The sequence below is a fragment of the Myotis lucifugus genome, unplaced genomic scaffold (genome assembly GCF_000147115.1).
Source record: "Myotis lucifugus unplaced genomic scaffold, Myoluc2.0 scaffold_783, whole genome shotgun sequence".
NCBI classification, from domain to species: Eukaryota; Metazoa; Chordata; class Mammalia; order Chiroptera; family Vespertilionidae; genus Myotis; species Myotis lucifugus.
The window spans coordinates 55,106-66,393 of NW_005871831.1; the positions used below are offsets into that span (position 1 = coordinate 55,106).

The 11,288-nt window shown below is 50.3% G+C and overlaps 1 protein-coding gene across 1 annotated transcript in view; it reads left to right on the plus strand.

Moving 5' to 3' along the window:
• The first annotated feature begins 9,272 nt into the window (after window positions 1-9,272).
• Window positions 9,273-11,288, plus strand: part of NAT16 (N-acetyltransferase 16 (putative)) — a 7,544-nt gene continuing 5,528 nt past the window's right edge. Inside the window, 1 exon segment of the mRNA XM_023747044.1 lies at window positions 9,273-9,343. The gene's annotated coding sequence lies outside the window, so the exon portion shown is untranslated.

An 11,288-nucleotide genomic window follows, 5' to 3' on the forward strand; every position in this document is an offset into this window, starting at 1 on the left:
TCATTTGGGTGAGATCAGTGCCACTTCTTGTTCATCATGCCAGCTGGCATCCTTTCTGTCACTATGACAGTCCACAGGTAGCCTTCGCCGATCACCATCCAGCTCTGAGTGTGCTGTCCTCCCCAGGAAGCCAGCCCAGACTAGGAGGAAGCCCTAGGATTCAGAAGTCCCTGCTCTGACTCCCAGCCTTTCCTGAGCTTCCCCAGGTGATCTCTGCTTTCATGCTCAGATCCTAGCCTCACTAAGGCAGAGGTCCTCTGGTGCCCATTTTCCCGGTCATCTGGTTCTCTAGCCTTCCCTTATCAAGCATCCATCTTGGGTGGGACTTGGTTTAAGACAGTGGTCAGCAAACCGCGGCTCGCGAGCCACATGCGGCTCTTTGGCCCCTTGAGTGTGGCTCTTCCACAAAATACCATGTACGTATAGTGCGATTGAAACTTCGTGGCCATGCGCAGAAGTCGGTTTTCGGCCTGGGCGAGTCTATTTTGAAGAAGTGGCGTTAGAAGAAGTGGGGGGTGTTGGTCGGTCGGGCGACAGGAGACACGGCCCGGGGGAGGTACATTGCTTTGAGGTACGTTCGCTGAGGTCGACCCCTTCCAACTCTCCCATCCACACTTGTCTATCTGAAACAAGTATACAAGACGAGTGTGGATGGGAGAGTTGGAAGGGGTCAACCCCAGCGAACATACCTCAATCAGATTGAGGACGTTTTTAGCAAAGGCCAGCTTAGGAGTACCCTAATTAAGTTAATAACAATGTACCTACCTATATAGTTTAAGTTTAAAAAATTTGGCTCTCGCCCTGACCGGTTTGGCTCAGTGGATAGAGTGTCGGCCTGTGGACTGAAGGGTCCCAGGTTCGATTCCGGTCAAGGGCATGTACCTTGGTTGCGGGCACATCCCCATTAGGGGGTGTGCAGGAAGCAGCTGATCTATGTTTCTCTCTCATTGATGTTTCTAACTCTCTATCCCTCTCCCTTCCTCTCTGTAAAATATCAATAAAATATATTTAAAAAAATAAAAATTTTGGCTCTCAAAAGAAATTTCAATCGTTGTACTGTTGATATTTGGCTCTGTTGACTAATGAGTTTGCCGACCACTGGTCTAAGAGGCTGGAGCTTCACATGGAGAAGAGTAGAGAGTCCAGGTGCCATGTCCATGTCATACAACTCCCAACAATAAGTGCAGACCCCAGACCACAATGTCCAGACAATGGGCACAGCCTGCTAGACCGAGCTACTAAGTGAAACACTGAGAAGGGCATTTTGCACATCAATCAACTATTTCCCAGCGGCTGCTGTCATAGGGGTTCCAACTAAATCTCATATTGGAACTAAATCCTCCAAACAACTGTCAATTTGGCCTTTGGGCTGAGCTTGGCTGATGGGGGGCAGGCTCAGACCCTGACCAGTGCTGGAGCTCCCTAGTAGTAATCAAGTCTCAAAACAGGATGAGCTCAAGCCCAGGCCCCAAGAGCAGGAGGCCTGGCCCTTCCAGTTCCCGCCTCCAGGTCCTAGTTCTTGACTGAGAAATATGCCCCAGGGCTGCCCTGGTGCTGTGATAATGGTCATTTATTGGAAACAGAAATAGGACAGAGTTGGAAGGTATATATATCAAGGGGCAGCTTGTCAAAAACCTAGGTGTCATCTTAGCATATTAAGGGAGCAACAGGGAGAAGGGTCCATTGAGTGGTCAGAGGGAGAAGGGTACCCATCTTTGAGTCCCACAGACCTGGCTTTGAATCTCAGCTACTGACCCTGACCTTGGCCACGTCATTTAATCTTTTCAAGCTTTAGTTCCCCCCGGTAACATGGGGCTACCTACTTCAGAATTGTGTGTTGTTGTTTTTTTTACTTGTAATTGAAATACAACACAGACAAGTGCACAAATCATATGACAGAGCTTGAGTTTTTCCCAACTGAACACAAACAGGGTTATTTTGGGAAGTGAATATGAGGCATACAAGCTCATGGGACAGCAGCACGAAGGTCTTTGTGTTAAGGTTGAGGAAAAGTGTCATCCACTGGCTTCCCACCACTCTCTACTCTGAATTTCCCTGCTGGGTGGGTGCTCACTCACCCACAATGCAGCTGGGAAAAAATATTTGAAAGCCTTTTTGGAGCAAGGAGAAAAGCCAGCTCTGCAGAGGGCTGAGGTAGGGAGGAGCCCTCAGAACAGAGAGTGGAGTTGACCCAGCAGGCCAGAGGAAATTAGGACAGGTTATGTATCCCTGCGACTGTTTTGGGAGCTCCAGACCAGACAATGAGAATCCTGCTAGAGTTGGACTTGAGCCCTGTGCCATCTCTATTCACCGGCCACCTATGCAGACCCTAATGTGCTTTGGGACTCCAGCCATAACTTCTCAGAGGTGGGCTCCTCTCCAGTCCTTCTGCTGGTCCTTCCTCCCGAGCCTCACCCCTGTGGGTCCTTTCCACCTACTCATCCCTCTGGCTCTGAAAAGTCATCTTACCTCACCTGTATATCCAATGAGCTCTGTCTCCTGAACTGTCTGCTGCCACCAGAGGTTATCATTGTCCAGTTACACACTGGAGACGCTAGAATCACCTTTGCCTCCTTCCTCTCTCCCCACCTTCCAGAATTCCACTCAGACTTCCCGGTCTCTTCTGTTTTCCTTCTAAGCCATTTCTAGCTTCCTCCTTCCTAACCCTCTCAGGGATTCCCTCTGGGACCATTCATCAGAGATCAGAGGTCTTGCCTCTTACCTTCTATCTAATGCCTTCTCATGCTGTCAGGATGCTCTTCCTTAAAAGTATTCATCATGTCATTCTTCTTACTCACTGTCACTGGATCATCATTATTAGAAGGTGAAACTCCTCAGCACAGCATTTGAGGTATCCCACAAACAGAGCCCAGCCCAGTTTCCCATCCGTCCTTAACTTGACTCTCCTTCCTAACTGGAGTGCTGCCCACCATCCTTGGAACACCTACCATCAAGTCACAGCTCGACTCCAGTATTTAGAACTTAATAGGTGTAGGCCTTGTTAGACTTGCTTGACTTCTCTAAGCTTTAAATGAGATGCGTATGTAAAATACTTAGCACAGCCTGGGCAGGGTGCTCAATACAAGTTAGCTACTTTCACTATTATCTCACCCATCTCTTCTAGCTCCTGGGGTTGGCCATCAATCCTTGGCTTACAGCTGCAACACCACAATCTCTGCCTCTGTTGTCACATGACATTCTCCCTCTGTGTCTGTGTCCAAATTTTCCTCTTATAGGATACCAGTCATATTTGATTAGGGCCCACTCTTATTCAGTATGATTTCACCTTAACTGGTTTATATCTGCAAAGAACCTATTTGAAATAAGGTCACTTTTCACAGGTGCTAGGGGTTAGGACTTCAATATATCTTTTTGGGGAACACAATTCAACCTCCAAGTGCCTTTTTCCCTAGAGTTGACATTCGATATTATTTTATATTAGTTTCAGGTGTGCAGCATAGTGGTCAGACAATTACGTAGTTTCCAAGCAATCCCCTGATAATTCTAGTACCCACCCGGTACGACACATAATTATTACAGTACTATTGGCTATATTCCTTATGCTGTACTTTACATCCCTGTGACTATTTTGCAACTACTAATTTGTACTTCTTAATCCCTTCACCATTTATTTATTTTTTAAATATATTTTTATTGATTTCAGAGAGAAAGGGAAAGGGAGAGAGAGATAGAAACATCAGTGATGAGAGACAATCATTGATCAACTACCTCCTGCACACGCCCCTCTGGGGACCAAGCCCGCAGCCCAGCCCTGTGCCCTGATTGGGAATCGAGCCAGGATCTCCTGGTTCATAAGTCGATGCTCAACCACTCAGCAACACCAGCCACATTCCCTTCACCTTTAAAAAAAATTCTAATTTATTAATTTTTGAGAGAGAGGAAGGGTGGAAGAGAGAGAGAGAAATATTGACTTATTGTTCCACTGATTTATGCCTTTGTTGTTTGATTCCTGTATGTGCCCTGACCACCAGGGATTGAACCTGAAACCCTGATGTATCTGGACAATGCTCTAACCCAGTGGTCGGCAAACCGCGACTCTCAAGCCACATGCGGCTCTTTGGCCCCTTGAGTGTGGCTCTTCCACAAAATACCAAGTGCGGTATTTTAAATATGAGGGATAACGGAAACCCACCCGCTGGGGCCTGGGCTGACGGTTGAGCTGACAACACTCCTGCCTCTGGCAAGGCGTGTTTCCAGGACGTGGCTCTGCCAACGCCACTGGATTCAGCTGACAATAATTAAAGAAATGCCCATGTGCTTCCCAGGCGCTCTCTACAATAGATTAATTGACCATATTGGCATGGTTTTATTTCTGGGCTCTGTATTTTGTTCCATTGATTTATGTGTCTGTTTTTATGCTAGTACCATGCTATTTTCATTACTTTTTTATAGCCTTCTTGCATAGTATGATATCAGTTTCTCTTTGTAGGTCTCTGGCACACACATTTCCCACCCTGCCTGGTACTGTCCCTCTCCTGGAGCCCAGGGTGAGGGCCTGCAAATGAGAGTTTGTGTGCAGGCTCTTTAAGGAAACACCTGAGTTTCCAACAGGCTTCTCTCACTTGGATGGATGAAATTCCCACTGATTTTTGCAGCCAGATATTATGTGGGCTTCTTTTCTCGCATTGGTGTTCCGGGCTCGGGAGCCTGATGTGGGATGGGACTGATCAGGGAGAACCTCGGAAGCTGAGATATTCCTCTGGATTCTTTTAAAAATATATATATTTTATTGATTTTTTTACAGAGAGGAAGGAAGAGAAATAGTTAGAAACATCGATCAGCTGTCTCCTGCACACCCACTACTGGGGATCGAGCTGGCAACCAAGGTACATGCCCTTGACCAGAATCGAACCTAGGACCCTTCAGTCCACAGGCCGATGCTCTATCCATTGAGCCAAACTGGTTAGTGCTCCTCTGGATTCTTAACTGCCACATGTGGGTGTGAGGACAGCCTATTTTGCCTCTCCACCCTTTCTACCAGTCTCAATGTGGCTTTTTCTTTATATCCTTAGTTATAGGACTTCGGCTAGTCTTCAGATGGTCATCCAGGTTGGTTGTTCTATAATTTAGTTGTAATTTTGGCTTGGTCATGGAAGGAGGTAGTACAGTGTAGTACAGCGTCCTACTCTGCCATCTTGACCTGAACCCTGCTAGCCCCAGTTGAGTGACCTTTGATAATCAGTCTGGCCTCACTCTCCCCAATGCAGAAATAGATTAAAATAATTCATTCATTCATTTGTAACATACTTATTAAGAATTCACTGTGGCCAAAGCCGGTTTGGCTCAGTGGATGGAGCGTCGGCCTGCAGACAGAGGGGTCCCAGGTTCGATTCCGGCCAAGGGCATGTACCTGGGTTGGGGGCACCTCCCCCGTGGGAGATGTGTGGGAGGCGGCTGATCGATGTTTCTCTCCCATCGATGTTTCTAACTATCTATCTCTCTCCCTTCCTCTCTGTAAAAAAATCAATAAAATATATTTAACAAAAAAAAAAAAAAAAAAGAATTCACTGTGTGCCAAGACCTGAACTAAGTACCAAATAACTTAGTTCAATATATAGATAACTGTGATGTCAACCCTGTTCTAAAAGAGTTTATGGTCAGGCTCAGTGGTTTTCCAACTTTCTGTTCCCTGATTCATGAAGTTCCTAGCATTGTGACAGTCCTGAAAGAATAATAAACAAGAGTCTTCAGTTATGTCTGAATTCCATAGTACAAAGTGTAATACACCCCATTTGAGAATTGCTTATCCAGTTGGCTAGATCATAATATCTACCATTAATTGAATTTCTATGCTATGCCAAGCATTTTACAAACATTATCTTATTCAATCTTTACTGGAAGTTAGGTACTATGTCCTCTTTACAGATGAAGAAACCATGAGTCACCAGTGAGTGTGTGGCATCTGTAATACCGGATGATTTCTTCAGTGCTATAATTCTGTGTAAGGCTTTTAGGCACTCTGGCTCTGTGACTGTGGGCCAATAACTGAACCCTTGATCTTTGGTCTCCTTCCTATATGCAGAAGGAGCTTGGCATGAAGCTTGTACGACAGAGTATATGAGATACCAGCTCAGTTCCTGTAAAGCACTTTTATGTCTTTCATTTCACTGCTCTCATCCAAGTGCAGATGTTCCATACATAGCTGCAGATATCCTGGAAAGTTAAGACTTGACTTGGAGATTGGGGAATTGCCAGATAGAGGAGGGGCAGTCACTGTGTCAGGAGGAGGGAAGGGGACTAAGCATTAGGAGCAGGGGGGTCCGAGAGAACAGTCAAAACTCACAAATCTGGAGGAGGAAGTCCTAGTCTCTAGAATCCTGAGAGGCAGCAGTTTTCAGAAGACCTGGGAAGAAGGTCCATGGTGGTCCATTGTGGGGAGAAATAGTGGGAAAGAAAAGGGAGAATGGGGAGGGCCCTGCAGTAGAAAATGGGCCCAACTGAAATGACACAGATCAAAAGTAGCACCCTGTTGACAGTAAGATATACCTGGCCCAGAGGGAAGACAAACACTAAGCTCTCCCAAATGAAAGGCCCAAATAAACAAGCCCAGCATGAGGGTCAAAGCCAATACCCCAAGGTACAAGACAGTGTTTACAAATGGAAGTCTCCAGCATTTATAGTACTGACATTTGTTTTGTGCTTTATAGCTTGTAAAGTGATTTCATGCTTTCACAAGGTACACTTGACCTCTGAGGGGTGAGTGGTCAATGGGGTCTGAGACCTGATAGTGTCCCTTGCCAGCGATGGGACCTAGCCCAAGTCGTGGAACCCATGTTCTTCATTTATAAAGTGAATAAACAATCCCACCCATCCCATGGTGTTGTGAGGATTAAGCCACAGTGTTTTGCAAATATGCTAAGTGGTTCTATGGCTCACACATATTAGAACCAGTAGTGGGTACAGGCCTGAGAAGCCTTTCAACTAGCTGATCACTCTTCCATCCCCCACGGGCCTTGACCTTGGCAGATTTCAAAGCATGTAGTACAGGGTGATGGCCCTCCTCCCTGCATCCTCAGAGCACTTAAGGATGCTGAATGCCTCTGGTTCTTTTGCTGGGAAGGGCAGCCAGAAGAGTAATCGGTCATCTTTCAATTTACCACCACTGCCCCCTATCCTCCAGGACAGTCAGGATGGAGGAGCCTGAATATGGTGATTTTAGAACCAGATGGCTTTTGACAGGCCAGCGAGCAGTGACATATTGCTCTGAATAACTTGGATATTAGGGAATTGGAACTTTGGGAAACTTTCAAGTCTGATGGAGGGAACTGGAATGTTGGACCAGTCCCAGAGTCTCTTTCTTTCTTCCTTCCTTTCTTTCTTTTTAATATATTTTATTGATTTTTTTACAGAGAGGAAGGGAGAGGGATAGAGAATTAGAAACATCGATGAGAGAGAAACATCTATCAGCTGCCTCTTGCACACCCCCTACTGGGGATGTGCCCACAACCAAGATACATGCCCTGACTGGAATCAAACCTGGGACCCTTCAGTCCGCAGGCCAGGCCGATGCTCTATCCACTGAGCCAAACCGGTTAGGGCAGTCCCAGAGTTTCTGATGGCAGAAGCTGAAGCTTCTGGTAAAAGGGGAGGGATTAGGATGTTGTTGCATCTCCCTTCTGCCACTAGTGACTACTTCCTTCAATACCTTTTACTTTTTGAGGTGCTTTCCCACGATTGAGCATATCCACCTTGACTGCAGCTTTGGGAGATGCCTACGGTGTTAGCAGTTTCAAAAATCAGAAATGGGGAAGGGGAGTTCTATTAAAACAACCCCTCCCCCCAAAAAAAGGTTGAGTGATTTGTTTGTTACTTTATTGGCTGACTTGGAGCTAGAATTCAAGAGATGAGGCTTATCCTTTTAACCACGCGGTGGGTGGGAGTCAGGGAACACGACCCTCCATTTCATCACACTCAGCCAATGGGCTCAGTTTACCAGGTTATGGAGTCCTCACCTGGTAAAGTATAAAAATGGAATGAGATCGGCAAGGGATCAACTTTGGTGGGAGCGGGGAGCATGGGAGCTGGGCAGGTCCTGGAAAAGGACAAGGGCGTGAGTCCCATCCCCAGCTGACTTCAATACTCCCTACAGAGCTTTACAGTTACTAAAGGGCTTTCACACCCACCATTTTCCTGCCTCCTGACGGGGGATGAAACTGCAGGTGTATGTATCTCACTGTATGGGGTGGAGGGAGCCCCCAGGAGTTAAGAGGCTGGGCCACAGGCTTATTAGAGTCAGGGACAGTGCTGCCTTTGGGATTCCAGGTCCACACTGTGCTTTTCCTCCCACCCTCCTTCTACCCACCCCAGGTGGCAAGGGGTGCGGAGCCCCGCGCGCTCAGAGCCCAGCGCGTGCCTGCGCGCAGAGGCCTGTGCCTGTGCTTGGTGTGCATGCACCGGAAAGTCTTTCCTTCTGCGTGCTGCGCAGCGGAGCCTTGATGCCTGACGGCCCCTGAGAAACCAGAGACTGTGAGCTGAGCCAACTTGTGCACCTGGGGGACAGGGCTGCTCTGCGACCCGGGGCATGGTGGCCCGTCTGACCCATCTCGCCTCGCTCCGCCCCTTTCAGACTCGGTTTCTTCCGTCTCTTGGAGTCTCTTCGCTTCCCGATCTTCACGGGTTTCCAATTTCCTCTCCCAGTTCCTCGGAGCCAGTCCCCAGGGCCGTCAGCTCCGCGTCCTTTTCTAGCCGCTATGACCTGTCCGCTGGAGTCGGAGAAAGGGGATGAAGTTCAGGGGTGGCCCAGGAGGAGGCGGCCTGCGGGACGGTGGGGACTCCCGAACGGAGCACAGAGGTTTTGTGAGCAGGCGGCGATAGCTAAGCCAGCTTCACCCTCTCCACCCAAACCCAACACACCTTCCCACCCTCAGGGCCGCTCCCCCACCAAGACCAGGGGTGTAACCCCCTCTGCAGGGCTAGGCCACCCGCTGCGCCCGCCGCCAGGACCGCAGCGCCGGGGCTACTGCTCCTCCGCACCCCGCCCCGCCCCGCTCGGGCCAGCGCCGGCGGGACGGGAGTCCGCTCCGGATCCGGGCCGCGTTTCCCCCACATCGCTGGGGTCTCCGCCCCTCCGAGTCGCCAGCCAGGGCCCAGCCGAGCGTCGCCGCGGGAGCCGCGCGCACCGCCCGAACCCAAACCAATGGGCGCCGGCGCCCGCGAGCCGCGCGGAGCTGCGGCGCAGACTCCACTTTCGCATTCGAACTCCCGAGTCTGGACCCTGGCGCTTCCCGCGCGTCACTCGGGCTCCGAAGTGACGGGCTCCGAAGTGACTCCTTCGCGGCCGTCCCGCTCCGCTTCTCAGCATCGTGGTCCCGGCTCCGGAGAGGTAGGGGGGCCGCGAGACTTGAGGGGGCTGGCGTTCTCCTCCAGGGAGTGGGGGCCGTAGAGAGGCCGCCGTCCCCCTGCGCCCCCAGGGCCACGCCCCTCCCGGCCCCTGACCTGGATAACCGAGCCCGCGACTGCACCCAGGTACTCAGATGCGCTTTCTATCCCATCAGCCCTCCTCCACCCCGTCGCCACTCCGTTCCCACCCGTCCCCAGGGTCTGCTACTAGGGGGACCCCTGCCAAGTTAGGTAGCTTCCTTGTGATCTCTCTCCAGTCCGCTTTCCCCACCCCAACTCCCGAAAGGGGCCGAGGGTCACGTCTCCCACGGCTGAGGCCCTCTGGGCACCCCCGTCCCCCACTCCTGGGCGCGTCTTCCTCATCCCCTGCCTCTGCCCCACTTCATCTTTCCTCCCCCGCCTCTTCTCCAGGTCTCTGTCCTCTTCCAGCCTCTTCTCTGGCTTTCTCCGTTCCCTGACCCCGCCCCCACCACTCACCCGGGAGAAGGGGGTGTGTCACGATGCTTTCTATTTATAGGCTCCCTGGGGAGGGGGTGCAGTGCTAGGACTTTTTTGGCGTCAGCTGAGCCCTGAGTCATGAGGTGTCATGTCTGTGATTCGGTATCCATGCCTCCTCCCGCTCCCCTCTCCCATCCTCTCTCCACCGAATCTCCTGTCTGCCTTTGTCTCCTTTCTGCCTCCGTTCTAGTCCTTTTTGCGCTCCTCACATCTTCAGGCGCTTGATGTAGCTGCCCTTTCTTTGTCTCCGCCTCTCTGCTCTCTGCTCCCTCTCCTGCCTCTTCCAGTTCCCCAAAGCTGGCACTTCTAGGGCATCAGTATTTCAGGTGGGGGGGCGGGTGTGGAAATGGGATGGGGGCGCTCCCAGCATGCCCGGTGATTACTTCAATCATCTCCTTCTCCCCAGAGTGACCATTCATATTTATGAGATTGAAAGAACGGATACAAGGATGTGGGGATATGGGTGGCAAGGGAAATGCTACCCCTCCTGCAGGAGCTTGGTCCAAGAGATGCCTGAACTACATTTCCCACAGTGACCTGGAGGCACAGGGCTGCCTCTGCCTAGACACTTTCTGGGAGTTAAAGTTCAAGGAGTGGGTTGGAGGGTATCATACTGGAGGGTGGGAAGTGATCAGAAAGTGGAGCAAGGATTGTGGAGCTGGCCGGCAGCTTTGGCTTGGCCTGGAACCCCTAACCTATTTTTTCCCAGCACCCACCTCCTCCAAGGTTTAAGGACCTTGGAATCTTTGTGTCTCCAAAAAAGGGAATAGGAATAGAGGAGTGCCTTGAAAGAAAAGATGGGTGATGAATTGGCAAGTCTTTCTTTCTTCCTTGTGACCCTGGGAACTACCCCACCCCTTCCCCTTACAAACAACCTAGTCGGAGATGTAGAGACACCATTGGAAATAGTCTCATCTTGAAAGCAAGGGAGGGAAAGAAAAGCCTAAAGTCTGAGATCTATTGGATGTGTTCCAGTTTGCAAGCTGCTCACATTCTGGCCCCCTTAGGAGCGAGGGGGGGGGGGGCGGGGATTGCTGATGTTACTCCTCACCTACCAGCTTGCGTTTTCCAGGGGCCCATGGACAGCTGGGGAGGTTGCCTAGAGATGCAGATGGGAGCCACAGGTTAACCTGCTCAAGTTAACCATCATCCCCAGAGCCTGATGCAAGGAGTCTGATGCTTGTTGTTGGCCTAGAAATTGCTGACAGTGGGGGGTGGGGGGGGGGAGCAGTGGGGGTTCCTCCCACAATCCCATCTCTGATACTGAGGCAGCTCAGCCCTTAGCATTTGGGACCTCTGATTCCAGTCAAGGACCCAGTGATTCCTTATTCTTTGCTCTTCAGACTGGGTTTGGAGATCCCGATACACACACACACACACACTCACACACTCACAGATTAAAGGGTATGTGTGGGTTTTTTCCTGGCTCC